A 16,818-nucleotide genomic window follows, 5' to 3' on the forward strand; every position below is an offset into this window, starting at 1 on the left:
GATGACACAGCCCCCCCCCCATGTCTAAGAGAAAGTCCAGCCGCACCACAAAACAAAGTCATTTCAGCTGCTTTTACCCACGATCTTATCCTTTCCGTGCTGACTCAAAGCTCAGGACCATCGGACCAGAGCTCTGCCTTTGGGTTCAGCTCCCACATCACTGTGGCGGACCAGTGGAGCATCCAACGTAGATCAACTGGTAAACTGTCATGTTAGATGCCAAGAACAAGACGCCAAGGTACCTTGAACTCCTCCAGTGGGGGTCGGATCTCTTCCCCAACACATAGACAATTTCATTGAAATGTCAAGACAACCTCTTTTGTCCTTCTAATGTGGTCTGTTTTGTTAGCCCAAATGTCCAAAATCACAAGAGTTTTGCCTTTGTAGGGAGCATTGTAGTACATGTCACATGTGTACTACACATGACATTAGAAAGGATGGGAATTTCTTCAACACAACAAGACTTCTGATTCAAAAACATTTTGTTGAAGAAAAGCCCATTATTTCTGGAACATCTTATGTGAACTACAATTCTCCCTACAAAGGAGAGATCTTGGTCTGTTTGGACAATTGTCAATCTGCCCCCACTTTGGACACATCATCATGTTTCATTGTTTGGCCACTGCTTTCTGAGTTTCGCCAGTACTCTTATAACCCCCCCTCCTCTGCTCCGGGTTTCTTTAGATTAGTGGTTATCCCGTTTGCCTCACACGCATAAGGCCCCCTGTTTAAACTGCGTGGAAACATGGGCTTTCTATTCCCTCTTTTACAAAATAACTGGTGGTCTAGTGGCTAGAATTCGGTGCTCTCACTGCCGCGGCCCGGTTTCGATTCCCGATCAGGGAATTGACATTTGGATAGGTTTTTACTGGAGAGAGGATTTGTCTTCGGCCTCGTTGGAATGGTTGGGGTCATCTTGAAGCGCTGTTTGGGAACAATAACTCACTGACTCGGTTTCTTCACTATTACATGACAAGAGACTGGTCTAGAGAACGCAGCCAGGATTAGGTTTGGGGTATTTGTCTGACGCTGATGGATAGATCCTGGACTCATTTCCGATCCCACATCTCTTTGACAAAATACAAAGGATTCCTTTGGGAATGCGGGTATTGATTCTGCTGCATCTCGCATGGTAAGCAAGCACTTTACCATTTGAGGTAATTCCCCTGGTTTGGGGTATTTGTCGGATGCTAAGGGGTAGATCCAATCCCAACATCTCTTCTACAAAAGGTGAAGAACTCCTTGGAGAATGTGGGCATTGATCCCAAACAAGACAATACAAGGTGCTAGACAGGAGAATGCAGTTAGGACTGGGTTTAGGGTGATACCTATGGCTGTATTTGGCCTAGATATTGGGATTGGGGCCCGGATTAGTGTTTGGTACTTGGGAACATTTAATCACAAAAAACAAAAGAGGTTTTGGAGAATGCGGGCATCGATCCCACTACCTCTCACATGCAAAGCAAGCGCTCTACCATTTGAGCTAATTCCCCTGCTGCTGCAGCATTGGCAGATAAATCTTCTGGCATACTGTACTTGTCCTTGCAGCGGTGAAGAGGCCCTGGTCCCGAAATGTCCACCTTCAAGATGGACTGAGGTCTTAAACTACCCACATGGACAAGCCAAATATCTTCTGGACAAAAAGAGTTCATGGTCAGACACGACAAAGGTTGAGCCGGTCACCCGAACATGAAACTTTTGATCTGAGTGTTCGGGATTCAAGTCCCTGTTCAGGTGACCGGGTCTAAGGTCCACTTGCAAACGCCTCCTTTTTGCCCTCAATATACGAGGGCAACAGGACAATCCCTTGGTACTCTATGGAAACTACATGAGGAGCCTGGCTTTTAACTGGAACTGGAAAGACTTGTGGCCCCACACACAAACCAAGTATCTTCTGATCAGCTGATCCTTGACATCAGCTGTCACAGACATTGGCGTCGTTTAGGGACCTCATCCTGATCCACGGTTACCACTGATTTGTATAGTAAGTCAATAAGTCATCATACTCTTACTATTAAAGGAGGACACAGTCCAAACACTCGATTGCTGCAGGGCAAGTAGGTTCCACCAAGACTTGAACTTGGATCACTGGATTCAGAGTCCAGAGTGCTAACCATTACACCATGGAACCCTTTGTTTTGGATGTGACTGGGACCTTCTGGCATAAGAATGGAGGCTTTGCAAACCAGGACACCAACTTTACTCTTTGATGAGCGCAAAGTATTTTGGGGTACAATCCAGGGGTCTTGTGCTCTCACGGAAATGGCTGTCCTTTTCCAACAGGAGTTGAGATGAAATGATCACTCAATCAGAATTTCTCCGTTTGCCAATTTCAGACTGTGTCACAAAGACTCAAGTCCAACTCCATCGACAGGGAAGCGGAGGTCCTTCAGACAAGACGGTTTTGCCATTTTTCCTGGCAGACATAACATAACCAAAGGGCTGGTCCTTCGAGCCGGACTTGAACCTGCGACCTAAGGATGCCAGCTTGAACAACTACAGTCCTCCACTCTTCCAACTGCGCTATCGAAGGTCTTGTTGCTTTGAGGCTAGTGAGTACGGCCGAGCGTTCAATGGCGTCTCATTGCGGTTGTGGCTGAGAATGCCACTATTGACAGAATTTGGAATAGATAATCAAGTCTTGTGGTGGAGAGTCTCAGGTGGAGAGTCTCAGGTGAAGTGTGACGTTTCTGATCGAATTCAGAGGTCATCAGTTGGTCCTGAAAACGGTCTTGGCACTTCTTTTCACGATTTCCAATCCCACATCTCTTTTACAAAATACAAAGGATTCCTTGGAGAATGTGAGTATCGATTCTGCCACTTCTCGCATGCTAAGCAAGCACTTTACCATTTGACGTAATTCCCCTAGTTTGGGGTAATTAGTCGGATGTTAAGGGATAGATCCAATCCCAACATCTCTTCTACAAAAGGCAAAGAACTCCTAGGAGACTGCGGGCATTGATCCCACAACATGACAAGACTAGGTGCTAGACAGGAGAATGCAGTTAGGACTGGGTTTAGGTTAGGACTGAGTTTAGGGTGATACCTACGGCTGTATTTGGCCTAGGTATCGGGATTGGGGCCTGGATTAGTGTTTGCTACTTGGGAACATTTAATGACAAAAAAACAAAAGAGATTTTGGAGAATGCGGGCATTGATCCCGCTACCTCTCACATGCTAAGCGAGCGCTCTACCATTTGAGCTAATTCCCCTGCTGATGCAGCATTGGCAGAGAAGGTCTAGTCTCATAACTATTTTGGTTCCTTTGCTGGAGTACGTCAAAGCGACACAGTATCTGCCTTTTTGAGTGCAACAATGATGAGGACAACTCCATCCATCCATCCATTTACCTGAAACTTCTCATCTCTTTGTGACCGTTGACCCTGGTCTTTGACCCTGGTCATGTTTACTCCAAATGACACATGGTCAACCTCCCACCTGTAGGCGAACTCGTCGTCCACAGTACCGAGGCCATGTCGGCGAAGACGGCAGTACATGGCACAGATACAGCTTCACCCTTCCCCCACTTGAGGCCCCTACTGAAAAAGCAGAACCCACCATCGCAGCTAAAATAGGCCACTTGGGAGAGCGTTGGACTGAAGTTCTAAAGGTCCTCACAATAAACCTCACTCCTCCTGATGGTCGTTACGTCTTTCAATAATGGGGCGTTAAAATGTGGATTTTCAAAAGGACCAAGACAATCCATCTGCAACCTGGTCAACGGACATGTAAACAGTGCAGGTACCCTGCTTTGTGCGGCTCCTTTTCAGTGTCCTCCATTGTCAGCGAACCTCACAAGGTCACAGTTTTTTCCTGATCAGGGCACCGTTTTAGGTTGTGTGGATGAGTGGTCTAAAGCACCAGATTAAGGCTCCTTTTGCTCAGGGGGCACTGGTTGTTGCACAATTTTCCACAGGAAAGAAATCTTGACGATGTATCACCAAAAGTGCTGAACCGCCCACTGTGGGGCTGAAACTAGCGCTCAAGGAATAACTTGCTTAAGTACACTTTTTGGACCTCGATGACCCATCAAGAAGTCAACCTTTGTTGGTTCAATTCTCCCATTCACCATGAGGATGTGTGCTGGTTTAGTGCATATGCAGAACTTAGTTCCCATCGTGTAACCATGTTTGGTGTGTTTGAGGGGGTATAGCTCAGTGGTAGAGCATTTGACTGCAGATCAAGAGGTCTCCGGTTCAAATCCGGATGCCCCCTGATGCACTCCTTTGGTTTAAGAATAGTCTAGTACATGAATGCATGGCTCATAATAGCAACAACTTCGGTGTAATATAACTCGAGATTGTTTCCCTTTTTGCATGGCTCCTTTCTACATTCTTCACACTGACATGAAATTTCTGCTGTGGCTTTTGTCCAATTTCCTCACGGATGACACAGCCCCCCCCCCATGTCTAAGAGAAAGTCCAGCCGCACCACAAAACAAAGTCATTTCAGCTGCTTTTACCCACGATCTTATCCTTTCCGTGCTGACTCAAAGCTCAGGACCATCGGACCAGAGCTCTGCCTTTGGGTTCAGCTCCCACATCACTGTGGCGGACCAGTGGAGCATCCAACGTAGATCAACTGGTAAACTGTCATGTTAGATGCCAAGAACAAGACGCCAAGGTACCTTGAACTCCTCCAGTGGGGGTCGGATCTCTTCCCCAACACATAGACAATTTCATTGAAATGTCAAGACAACCTCTTTTGTCCTTCTAATGTGGTCTGTTTTGTTAGCCCAAATGTCCAAAATCACAAGAGTTTTGCCTTTGTAGGGAGCATTGTAGTACATGTCACATGTGTACTACACATGACATTAGAAAGGATGGGAATTTCTTCAACACAACAAGACTTCTGATTCAAAAACATTTTGTTGAAGAAAAGCCCATTATTTCTGGAACATCTTATGTGAACTACAATTCTCCCTACAAAGGAGAGATCTTGGTCTGTTTGGACAATTGTCAATCTGCCCCCACTTTGGACACATCATCATGTTTCATTGTTTGGCCACTGCTTTCTGAGTTTCGCCAGTACTCTTATAACCCCCCCTCCTCTGCTCCGGGTTTCTTTAGATTAGTGGTTATCCCGTTTGCCTCACACGCATAAGGCCCCCTGTTTAAACTGCGTGGAAACATGGGCTTTCTATTCCCTCTTTTACAAAATAACTGGTGGTCTAGTGGCTAGAATTCGGTGCTCTCACTGCCGCGGCCCGGTTTCGATTCCCGATCAGGGAATTGACATTTGGATAGGTTTTTACTGGAGAGAGGATTTGTCTTCGGCCTCGTTGGAATGGTTGGGGTCATCTTGAAGCGCTGTTTGGGAACAATAACTCACTGACTCGGTTTCTTCACTATTACATGACAAGAGACTGGTCTAGAGAACGCAGCCAGGATTAGGTTTGGGGTATTTGTCTGACGCTGATGGATAGATCCTGGACTCATTTCCGATCCCACATCTCTTTGACAAAATACAAAGGATTCCTTTGGGAATGCGGGTATTGATTCTGCTGCATCTCGCATGGTAAGCAAGCACTTTACCATTTGAGGTAATTCCCCTGGTTTGGGGTATTTGTCGGATGCTAAGGGGTAGATCCAATCCCAACATCTCTTCTACAAAAGGTGAAGAACTCCTTGGAGAATGTGGGCATTGATCCCAAACAAGACAATACAAGGTGCTAGACAGGAGAATGCAGTTAGGACTGGGTTTAGGGTGATACCTATGGCTGTATTTGGCCTAGATATTGGGATTGGGGCCCGGATTAGTGTTTGGTACTTGGGAACATTTAATCACAAAAAACAAAAGAGGTTTTTGGAGAATGCGGGCATCGATCCCACTACCTCTCACATGCAAAGCAAGCGCTCTACCATTTGAGCTAATTCCCCTGCTGCTGCAGCATTGGCAGATAAATCTTCTGGCATACTGTACTTGTCCTTGCAGCGGTGAAGAGGCCCTGGTCCCGAAATGTCCACCTTCAAGATGGACTGAGGTCTTAAACTACCCACATGGACAAGCCAAATATCTTCTGGACAAAAAGAGTTCATGGTCAGACACGACAAAGGTTGAGCCGGTCACCCGAACATGAAACTTTTGATCTGAGTGTTCGGGATTCAAGTCCCTGTTCAGGTGACCGGGTCTAAGGTCCACTTGCAAACGCCTCCTTTTTGCCCTCAATATACGAGGGCAACAGGACAATCCCTTGGTACTCTATGGAAACTACATGAGGAGCCTGGCTTTTAACTGGAACTGGAAAGACTTGTGGCCCCACACACAAACCAAGTATCTTCTGATCAGCTGATCCTTGACATCAGCTGTCACAGACATTGGCGTCGTTTAGGGACCTCATCCTGATCCACGGTTACCACTGATTTGTATAGTAAGTCAATAAGTCATCATACTCTTACTATTAAAGGAGGACACAGTCCAAACACTCGATTGCTGCAGGGCAAGTAGGTTCCACCAAGACTTGAACTTGGATCACTGGATTCAGAGTCCAGAGTGCTAACCATTACACCATGGAACCCTTTGTTTTGGATGTGACTGGGACCTTCTGGCATAAGAATGGAGGCTTTGCAAACCAGGACACCAACTTTACTCTTTGATGAGCGCAAAGTATTTTGGGGTACAATCCAGGGGTCTTGTGCTCTCACGGAAATGGCTGTCCTTTTCCAACAGGAGTTGAGATGAAATGATCACTCAATCAGAATTTCTCCGTTTGCCAATTTCAGACTGTGTCACAAAGACTCAAGTCCAACTCCATCGACAGGGAAGCGGAGGTCCTTCAGACAAGACGGTTTTGCCATTTTTCCTGGCAGACATAACATAACCAAAGGGCTGGTCCTTCGAGCCGGACTTGAACCTGCGACCTAAGGATGCCAGCTTGAACAACTACAGTCCTCCACTCTTCCAACTGCGCTATCGAAGGTCTTGTTGCTTTGAGGCTAGTGAGTACGGCCGAGCGTTCAATGGCGTCTCATTGCGGTTGTGGCTGAGAATGCCACTATTGACAGAATTTGGAATAGATAATCAAGTCTTGTGGTGGAGAGTCTCAGGTGGAGAGTCTCAGGTGAAGTGTGACGTTTCTGATCGAATTCAGAGGTCATCAGTTGGTCCTGAAAACGGTCTTGGCACTTCTTTTCACGATTTCCAATCCCACATCTCTTTTACAAAATACAAAGGATTCCTTGGAGAATGTGAGTATCGATTCTGCCACTTCTCGCATGCTAAGCAAGCACTTTACCATTTGACGTAATTCCCCTAGTTTGGGGTAATTAGTCGGATGTTAAGGGATAGATCCAATCCCAACATCTCTTCTACAAAAGGCAAAGAACTCCTAGGAGACTGCGGGCATTGATCCCACAACATGACAAGACTAGGTGCTAGACAGGAGAATGCAGTTAGGACTGGGTTTAGGTTAGGACTGAGTTTAGGGTGATACCTACGGCTGTATTTGGCCTAGGTATCGGGATTGGGGCCTGGATTAGTGTTTGATACTTGGGAACATTTAATGACAAAAAAACAAAAGAGATTTTGGAGAATGCGGGCATTGATCCCGCTACCTCTCACATGCTAAGCGAGCGCTCTACCATTTGAGCTAATTCCCCTGCTGATGCAGCATTGGCAGAGAAGGTCTAGTCTCATAACTATTTTGGTTCCTTTGCTGGAGTACGTCAAAGCGACACAGTATCTGCCTTTTTGAGTGCAACAATGATGAGGACAACTCCATCCATCCATCCATTTACCTGAAACTTCTCATCTCTTTGTGACCGTTGACCCTGGTCTTTGACCCTGGTCATGTTTACTCCAAATGACACATGGTCAACCTCCCACCTGTAGGCGAACTCGTCGTCCACAGTACCGAGGCCATGTCGGCGAAGACGGCAGTACATGGCACAGATACAGCTTCACCCTTCCCCCACTTGAGGCCCCTACTGAAAAAGCAGAACCCACCATCGCAGCTAAAATAGGCCACTTGGGAGAGCGTTGGACTGAAGTTCTAAAGGTCCTCACAATAAACCTCACTCCTCCTGATGGTCGTTACGTCTTTCAATAATGGGGCGTTAAAATGTGGATTTTCAAAAGGACCAAGACAATCCATCTGCAACCTGGTCAACGGACATGTAAACAGTGCAGGTACCCTGCTTTGTGCGGCTCCTTTTCAGTGTCCTCCATTGTCAGCGAACCTCACAAGGTCACAGTTTTTTCCTGATCAGGGCACCGTTTTAGGTTGTGTGGATGAGTGGTCTAAAGCACCAGATTAAGGCTCCTTTTGCTCAGGGGGCACTGGTTGTTGCACAATTTTCCACAGGAAAGAAATCTTGACGATGTATCACCAAAAGTGCTGAACCGCCCACTGTGGGGCTGAAACTAGCGCACAAGGAATAACTTGCTTAAGTACACCTTTTGGACCTCGATGACCCATCAAGAAGTCAACCTTTGTTGGTTCAATTCTCCCATTCACCATGAGGATGTGTGCTGGTTTAGTGCATATGCAGAACTTAGTTCCCATCGTGTAACCATGTTTGGTGTGTTTGAGGGGGTATAGCTCAGTGGTAGAGCATTTGACTGCAGATCAAGAGGTCTCCGGTTCAAATCCGGATGCCCCCTGATGCACTCCTTTGGTTTAAGAATAGTCTAGTACATGAATGCATGGCTCATAATAGCAACAACTTCGGTGTAATATAACTCGAGATTGTTTCCCTTTTTGCATGGCTCCTTTCTACATTCTTCACACTGACATGAAATTTCTGCTGTGGCTTTTGTCCAATTTCCTCACGGATGACACAGCCCCCCCCCCATGTCTAAGAGAAAGTCCAGCCGCACCACAAAACAAAGTCATTTCAGCTGCTTTTACCCACGATCTTATCCTTTCCGTGCTGACTCAAAGCTCAGGACCATCGGACCAGAGCTCTGCCTTTGGGTTCAGCTCCCACATCACTGTGGCGGACCAGTGGAGCATCCAACGTAGATCAACTGGTAAACTGTCATGTTAGATGCCAAGAACAAGACGCCAAGGTACCTTGAACTCCTCCAGTGGGGGTCGGATCTCTTCCCCAACACATAGACAATTTCATTGAAATGTCAAGACAACCTCTTTTGTCCTTCTAATGTGGTCTGTTTTGTTAGCCCAAATGTCCAAAATCACAAGAGTTTTGCCTTTGTAGGGAGCATTGTAGTACATGTCACATGTGTACTACACATGACATTAGAAAGGATGGGAATTTCTTCAACACAACAAGACTTCTGATTCAAAAACATTTTGTTGAAGAAAAGCCCATTATTTCTGGAACATCTTATGTGAACTACAATTCTCCCTACAAAGGAGAGATCTTGGTCTGTTTGGACAATTGTCAATCTGCCCCCACTTTGGACACATCATCATGTTTCATTGTTTGGCCACTGCTTTCTGAGTTTCGCCAGTACTCTTATAACCCCCCCTCCTCTGCTCCGGGTTTCTTTAGATTAGTGGTTATCCCGTTTGCCTCACACGCATAAGGCCCCCTGTTTAAACTGCGTGGAAACATGGGCTTTCTATTCCCTCTTTTACAAAATAACTGGTGGTCTAGTGGCTAGAATTCGGTGCTCTCACTGCCGCGGCCCGGTTTCGATTCCCGATCAGGGAATTGACATTTGGATAGGTTTTTACTGGAGAGAGGATTTGTCTTCGGCCTCGTTGGAATGGTTGGGGTCATCTTGAAGCGCTGTTTGGGAACAATAACTCACTGACTCGGTTTCTTCACTATTACATGACAAGAGACTGGTCTAGAGAACGCAGCCAGGATTAGGTTTGGGGTATTTGTCTGACGCTGATGGATAGATCCTGGACTCATTTCCGATCCCACATCTCTTTGACAAAATACAAAGGATTCCTTTGGGAATGCGGGTATTGATTCTGCTGCATCTCGCATGGTAAGCAAGCACTTTACCATTTGAGGTAATTCCCCTGGTTTGGGGTATTTGTCGGATGCTAAGGGGTAGATCCAATCCCAACATCTCTTCTACAAAAGGTGAAGAACTCCTTGGAGAATGTGGGCATTGATCCCAAACAAGACAATACAAGGTGCTAGACAGGAGAATGCAGTTAGGACTGGGTTTAGGGTGATACCTATGGCTGTATTTGGCCTAGATATTGGGATTGGGGCCCGGATTAGTGTTTGGTACTTGGGAACATTTAATCACAAAAAACAAAAGAGGTTTTGGAGAATGCGGGCATCGATCCCACTACCTCTCACATGCAAAGCAAGCGCTCTACCATTTGAGCTAATTCCCCTGCTGCTGCAGCATTGGCAGATAAATCTTCTGGCATACTGTACTTGTCCTTGCAGCGGTGAAGAGGCCCTGGTCCCGAAATGTCCACCTTCAAGATGGACTGAGGTCTTAAACTACCCACATGGACAAGCCAAATATCTTCTGGACAAAAAGAGTTCATGGTCAGACACGACAAAGGTTGAGCCGGTCACCCGAACATGAAACTTTTGATCTGAGTGTTCGGGATTCAAGTCCCTGTTCAGGTGACCGGGTCTAAGGTCCACTTGCAAACGCCTCCTTTTTGCCCTCAATATACGAGGGCAACAGGACAATCCCTTGGTACTCTATGGAAACTACATGAGGAGCCTGGCTTTTAACTGGAACTGGAAAGACTTGTGGCCCCACACACAAACCAAGTATCTTCTGATCAGCTGATCCTTGACATCAGCTGTCACAGACATTGGCGTCGTTTAGGGACCTCATCCTGATCCACGGTTACCACTGATTTGTATAGTAAGTCAATAAGTCATCATACTCTTACTATTAAAGGAGGACACAGTCCAAACACTCGATTGCTGCAGGGCAAGTAGGTTCCACCAAGACTTGAACTTGGATCACTGGATTCAGAGTCCAGAGTGCTAACCATTACACCATGGAACCCTTTGTTTTGGATGTGACTGGGACCTTCTGGCATAAGAATGGAGGCTTTGCAAACCAGGACACCAACTTTACTCTTTGATGAGCGCAAAGTATTTTGGGGTACAATCCAGGGGTCTTGTGCTCTCACGGAAATGGCTGTCCTTTTCCAACAGGAGTTGAGATGAAATGATCACTCAATCAGAATTTCTCCGTTTGCCAATTTCAGACTGTGTCACAAAGACTCAAGTCCAACTCCATCGACAGGGAAGCGGAGGTCCTTCAGACAAGACGGTTTTGCCATTTTTCCTGGCAGACATAACATAACCAAAGGGCTGGTCCTTCGAGCCGGACTTGAACCTGCGACCTAAGGATGCCAGCTTGAACAACTACAGTCCTCCACTCTTCCAACTGCGCTATCGAAGGTCTTGTTGCTTTGAGGCTAGTGAGTACGGCCGAGCGTTCAATGGCGTCTCATTGCGGTTGTGGCTGAGAATGCCACTATTGACAGAATTTGGAATAGATAATCAAGTCTTGTGGTGGAGAGTCTCAGGTGGAGAGTCTCAGGTGAAGTGTGACGTTTCTGATCGAATTCAGAGGTCATCAGTTGGTCCTGAAAACGGTCTTGGCACTTCTTTTCACGATTTCCAATCCCACATCTCTTTTACAAAATACAAAGGATTCCTTGGAGAATGTGAGTATCGATTCTGGCACTTCTCGCATGCTAAGCAAGCACTTTACCATTTGACGTAATTCCCCTAGTTTGGGGTAATTAGTCGGATGTTAAGGGATAGATCCAATCCCAACATCTCTTCTACAAAAGGCAAAGAACTCCTAGGAGACTGCGGGCATTGATCCCACAACATGACAAGACTAGGTGCTAGACAGGAGAATGCAGTTAGGACTGGGTTTAGGTTAGGACTGAGTTTAGGGTGATACCTACGGCTGTATTTGGCCTAGGTATCGGGATTGGGGCCTGGATTAGTGTTTGCTACTTGGGAACATTTAATGACAAAAAAACAAAAGAGATTTTGGAGAATGCGGGCATTGATCCCGCTACCTCTCACATGCTAAGCGAGCGCTCTACCATTTGAGCTAATTCCCCTGCTGATGCAGCATTGGCAGAGAAGGTCTAGTCTCATAACTATTTTGGTTCCTTTGCTGGAGTACGTCAAAGCGACACAGTATCTGCCTTTTTGAGTGCAACAATGATGAGGACAACTCCATCCATCCATCCATTTACCTGAAACTTCTCATCTCTTTGTGACCGTTGACCCTGGTCTTTGACCCTGGTCATGTTTACTCCAAATGACACATGGTCAACCTCCCACCTGTAGGCGAACTCGTCGTCCACAGTACCGAGGCCATGTCGGCGAAGACGGCAGTACATGGCACAGATACAGCTTCACCCTTCCCCCACTTGAGGCCCCTACTGAAAAAGCAGAACCCACCATCGCAGCTAAAATAGGCCACTTGGGAGAGCGTTGGACTGAAGTTCTAAAGGTCCTCACAATAAACCTCACTCCTCCTGATGGTCGTTACGTCTTTCAATAATGGGGCGTTAAAATGTGGATTTTCAAAAGGACCAAGACAATCCATCTGCAACCTGGTCAACGGACATGTAAACAGTGCAGGTACCCTGCTTTGTGCGGCTCCTTTTCAGTGTCCTCCATTGTCAGCGAACCTCACAAGGTCACAGTTTTTTCCTGATCAGGGCACCGTTTTAGGTTGTGTGGATGAGTGGTCTAAAGCACCAGATTAAGGCTCCTTTTGCTCAGGGGGCACTGGTTGTTGCACAATTTTCCACAGGAAAGAAATCTTGACGATGTATCACCAAAAGTGCTGAACCGCCCACTGTGGGGCTGAAACTAGCGCTCAAGGAATAACTTGCTTAAGTACACTTTTTGGACCTCGATGACCCATCAAGAAGTCAACCTTTGTTGGTTCAATTCTCCCATTCACCATGAGGATGTGTGCTGGTTTAGTGCATATGCAGAACTTAGTTCCCATCGTGTAACCATGTTTGGTGTGTTTGAGGGGGTATAGCTCAGTGGTAGAGCATTTGACTGCAGATCAAGAGGTCTCCGGTTCAAATCCGGATGCCCCCTGATGCACTCCTTTGGTTTAAGAATAGTCTAGTACATGAATGCATGGCTCATAATAGCAACAACTTCGGTGTAATATAACTCGAGATTGTTTCCCTTTTTGCATGGCTCCTTTCTACATTCTTCACACTGACATGAAATTTCTGCTGTGGCTTTTGTCCAATTTCCTCACGGATGACACAGCCCCCTCCCCATGTCTAAGAGAAAGTCCAGCCGCACCACAAAACAAAGTCATTTCAGCTGCTTTTACCCACGATCTTATCCTTTCCGTGCTGACTCAAAGCTCAGGACCATCGGACCAGAGCTCTGCCTTTGGGTTCAGCTCCCACATCACTGTGGCGGACCAGTGGAGCATCCAACGTAGATCAACTGGTAAACTGTCATGTTAGATGCCAAGAACAAGACGCCAAGGTACCTTGAACTCCTCCAGTGGGGGTCGGATCTCTTCCCCAACACATAGACAATTTCATTGAAATGTCAAGACAACCTCTTTTGTCCTTCTAATGTGGTCTGTTTTGTTAGCCCAAATGTCCAAAATCACAAGAGTTTTGCCTTTGTAGGGAGCATTGTAGTACATGTCACATGTGTACTACACATGACATTAGAAAGGATGGGAATTTCTTCAACACAACAAGACTTCTGATTCAAAAACATTTTGTTGAAGAAAAGCCCATTATTTCTGGAACATCTTATGTGAACTACAATTCTCCCTACAAAGGAGAGATCTTGGTCTGTTTGGACAATTGTCAATCTGCCCCCACTTTGGACACATCATCATGTTTCATTGTTTGGCCACTGCTTTCTGAGTTTCGCCAGTACTCTTATAACCCCCCCTCCTCTGCTCCGGGTTTCTTTAGATTAGTGGTTATCCCGTTTGCCTCACACGCATAAGGCCCCCTGTTTAAACTGCGTGGAAACATGGGCTTTCTATTCCCTCTTTTACAAAATAACTGGTGGTCTAGTGGCTAGAATTCGGTGCTCTCACTGCCGCGGCCCGGTTTCGATTCCCGATCAGGGAATTGACATTTGGATAGGTTTTTACTGGAGAGAGGATTTGTCTTCGGCCTCGTTGGAATGGTTGGGGTCATCTTGAAGCGCTGTTTGGGAACAATAACTCACTGACTCGGTTTCTTCACTATTACATGACAAGAGACTGGTCTAGAGAACGCAGCCAGGATTAGGTTTGGGGTATTTGTCTGACGCTGATGGATAGATCCTGGACTCATTTCCGATCCCACATCTCTTTGACAAAATACAAAGGATTCCTTTGGGAATGCGGGTATTGATTCTGCTGCATCTCGCATGGTAAGCAAGCACTTTACCATTTGAGGTAATTCCCCTGGTTTGGGGTATTTGTCGGATGCTAAGGGGTAGATCCAATCCCAACATCTCTTCTACAAAAGGTGAAGAACTCCTTGGAGAATGTGGGCATTGATCCCAAACAAGACAATACAAGGTGCTAGACAGGAGAATGCAGTTAGGACTGGGTTTAGGGTGATACCTATGGCTGTATTTGGCCTAGATATTGGGATTGGGGCCCGGATTAGTGTTTGGTACTTGGGAACATTTAATCACAAAAAACAAAAGAGGTTTTGGAGAATGCGGGCATCGATCCCACTACCTCTCACATGCAAAGCAAGCGCTCTACCATTTGAGCTAATTCCCCTGCTGCTGCAGCATTGGCAGATAAATCTTCTGGCATACTGTACTTGTCCTTGCAGCGGTGAAGAGGCCCTGGTCCCGAAATGTCCACCTTCAAGATGGACTGAGGTCTTAAACTACCCACATGGACAAGCCAAATATCTTCTGGACAAAAAGAGTTCATGGTCAGACACGACAAAGGTTGAGCCGGTCACCCGAACATGAAACTTTTGATCTGAGTGTTCGGGATTCAAGTCCCTGTTCAGGTGACCGGGTCTAAGGTCCACTTGCAAACGCCTCCTTTTTGCCCTCAATATACGAGGGCAACAGGACAATCCCTTGGTACTCTATGGAAACTACATGAGGAGCCTGGCTTTTAACTGGAACTGGAAAGACTTGTGGCCCCACACACAAACCAAGTATCTTCTGATCAGCTGATCCTTGACATCAGCTGTCACAGACATTGGCGTCGTTTAGGGACCTCATCCTGATCCACGGTTACCACTGATTTGTATAGTAAGTCAATAAGTCATCATACTCTTACTATTAAAGGAGGACACAGTCCAAACACTCGATTGCTGCAGGGCAAGTAGGTTCCACCAAGACTTGAACTTGGATCACTGGATTCAGAGTCCAGAGTGCTAACCATTACACCATGGAACCCTTTGTTTTGGATGTGACTGGGACCTTCTGGCATAAGAATGGAGGCTTTGCAAACCAGGACACCAACTTTACTCTTTGATGAGCGCAAAGTATTTTGGGGTACAATCCAGGGGTCTTGTGCTCTCACGGAAATGGCTGTCCTTTTCCAACAGGAGTTGAGATGAAATGATCACTCAATCAGAATTTCTCCGTTTGCCAATTTCAGACTGTGTCACAAAGACTCAAGTCCAACTCCATCGACAGGGAAGCGGAGGTCCTTCAGACAAGACGGTTTTGCCATTTTTCCTGGCAGACATAACATAACCAAAGGGCTGGTCCTTCGAGCCGGACTTGAACCTGCGACCTAAGGATGCCAGCTTGAACAACTACAGTCCTCCACTCTTCCAACTGCGCTATCGAAGGTCTTGTTGCTTTGAGGCTAGTGAGTACGGCCGAGCGTTCAATGGCGTCTCATTGCGGTTGTGGCTGAGAATGCCACTATTGACAGAATTTGGAATAGATAATCAAGTCTTGTGGTGGAGAGTCTCAGGTGGAGAGTCTCAGGTGAAGTGTGACGTTTCTGATCGAATTCAGAGGTCATCAGTTGGTCCTGAAAACGGTCTTGGCACTTCTTTTCACGATTTCCAATCCCACATCTCTTTTACAAAATACAAAGGATTCCTTGGAGAATGTGAGTATCGATTCTGCCACTTCTCGCATGCTAAGCAAGCACTTTACCATTTGACGTAATTCCCCTAGTTTGGGGTAATTAGTCGGATGTTAAGGGATAGATCCAATCCCAACATCTCTTCTACAAAAGGCAAAGAACTCCTAGGAGACTGCGGGCATTGATCCCACAACATGACAAGACTAGGTGCTAGACAGGAGAATGCAGTTAGGGCTGGGTTTAGGTTAGGACTGAGTTTAGGGTGATACCTACGGCTGTATTTGGCCTAGGTATCGGGATTGGGGCCTGGATTAGTGTTTGCTACTTGGGAACATTTAATGACAAAAAAACAAAAGAGATTTTGGAGAATGCGGGCATTGATCCCGCTACCTCTCACATGCTAAGCGAGCGCTCTACCATTTGAGCTAATTCCCCTGCTGATGCAGCATTGGCAGAGAAGGTCTAGTCTCATAACTATTTTGGTTCCTTTGCTGGAGTACGTCAAAGCGACACAGTATCTGCCTTTTTGAGTGCAACAATGATGAGGACAACTCCATCCATCCATCCATTTACCTGAAACTTCTCATCTCTTTGTGACCGTTGACCCTGGTCTTTGACCCTGGTCATGTTTACTCCAAATGACACATGGTCAACCTCCCACCTGTAGGCGAACTCGTCGTCCACAGTACCGAGGCCATGTCGGCGAAGACGGCAGTACATGGCACAGATACAGCTTCACCCTTCCCCCACTTGAGGCCCCTACTGAAAAAGCAGAACCCACCATCGCAGCTAAAATAGGCCACTTGGGAGAGCGTTGGACTGAAGTTCTAAAGGTCCTCACAATAAACCTCACTCCTCCTGATGGTCGTTACGTCTTTCAATAAT

General features: G+C 46.3%; 7 non-coding genes across 7 annotated transcripts; 3 read left to right on the forward strand and 4 right to left on the reverse strand.

The window, feature by feature from the left end:
* Nucleotides 1-2,059: 2,059 nt before the first annotated feature.
* Nucleotides 2,060-2,131, reverse strand: trnaq-cug (transfer RNA glutamine (anticodon CUG)). Its single transcript has one exon. It is a non-coding gene; the product is annotated as a tRNA-Gln (tRNA).
* A 2,012-nt stretch (nt 2,132-4,143) lies between these two features.
* Nucleotides 4,144-4,215, forward strand: trnac-gca (transfer RNA cysteine (anticodon GCA)). Its single transcript has one exon. It is a non-coding gene; the product is annotated as a tRNA-Cys (tRNA).
* Nucleotides 4,216-6,445: 2,230 nt separating this feature from the next.
* trnaq-cug (transfer RNA glutamine (anticodon CUG)) lies at nt 6,446-6,517 on the reverse strand. The gene has a single exon. It is a non-coding gene; the product is annotated as a tRNA-Gln (tRNA).
* Nucleotides 6,518-8,529: 2,012 nt separating this feature from the next.
* On the forward strand, nt 8,530-8,601 carry trnac-gca (transfer RNA cysteine (anticodon GCA)). Its single transcript has one exon. It is a non-coding gene; the product is annotated as a tRNA-Cys (tRNA).
* Nucleotides 8,602-10,830: 2,229 nt separating this feature from the next.
* Nucleotides 10,831-10,902, reverse strand: trnaq-cug (transfer RNA glutamine (anticodon CUG)). Its single transcript has one exon. It is a non-coding gene; the product is annotated as a tRNA-Gln (tRNA).
* Nucleotides 10,903-12,914: 2,012 nt separating this feature from the next.
* trnac-gca (transfer RNA cysteine (anticodon GCA)) lies at nt 12,915-12,986 on the forward strand. Its single transcript has one exon. It is a non-coding gene; the product is annotated as a tRNA-Cys (tRNA).
* A 2,229-nt stretch (nt 12,987-15,215) lies between these two features.
* On the reverse strand, nt 15,216-15,287 carry trnaq-cug (transfer RNA glutamine (anticodon CUG)). The gene has a single exon. It is a non-coding gene; the product is annotated as a tRNA-Gln (tRNA).
* Between the last annotated feature and the right edge of the window lie 1,531 nt (nt 15,288-16,818).

This window comes from Doryrhamphus excisus, linkage group LG6, assembly GCF_037039965.1.
Source record: "Doryrhamphus excisus strain RoL-2023G ecotype Guam linkage group LG6, RoL_Dexc_Guam_v1.1, whole genome shotgun sequence".
NCBI classification, from domain to species: domain Eukaryota; kingdom Metazoa; phylum Chordata; class Actinopteri; order Syngnathiformes; family Syngnathidae; genus Doryrhamphus; species Doryrhamphus excisus.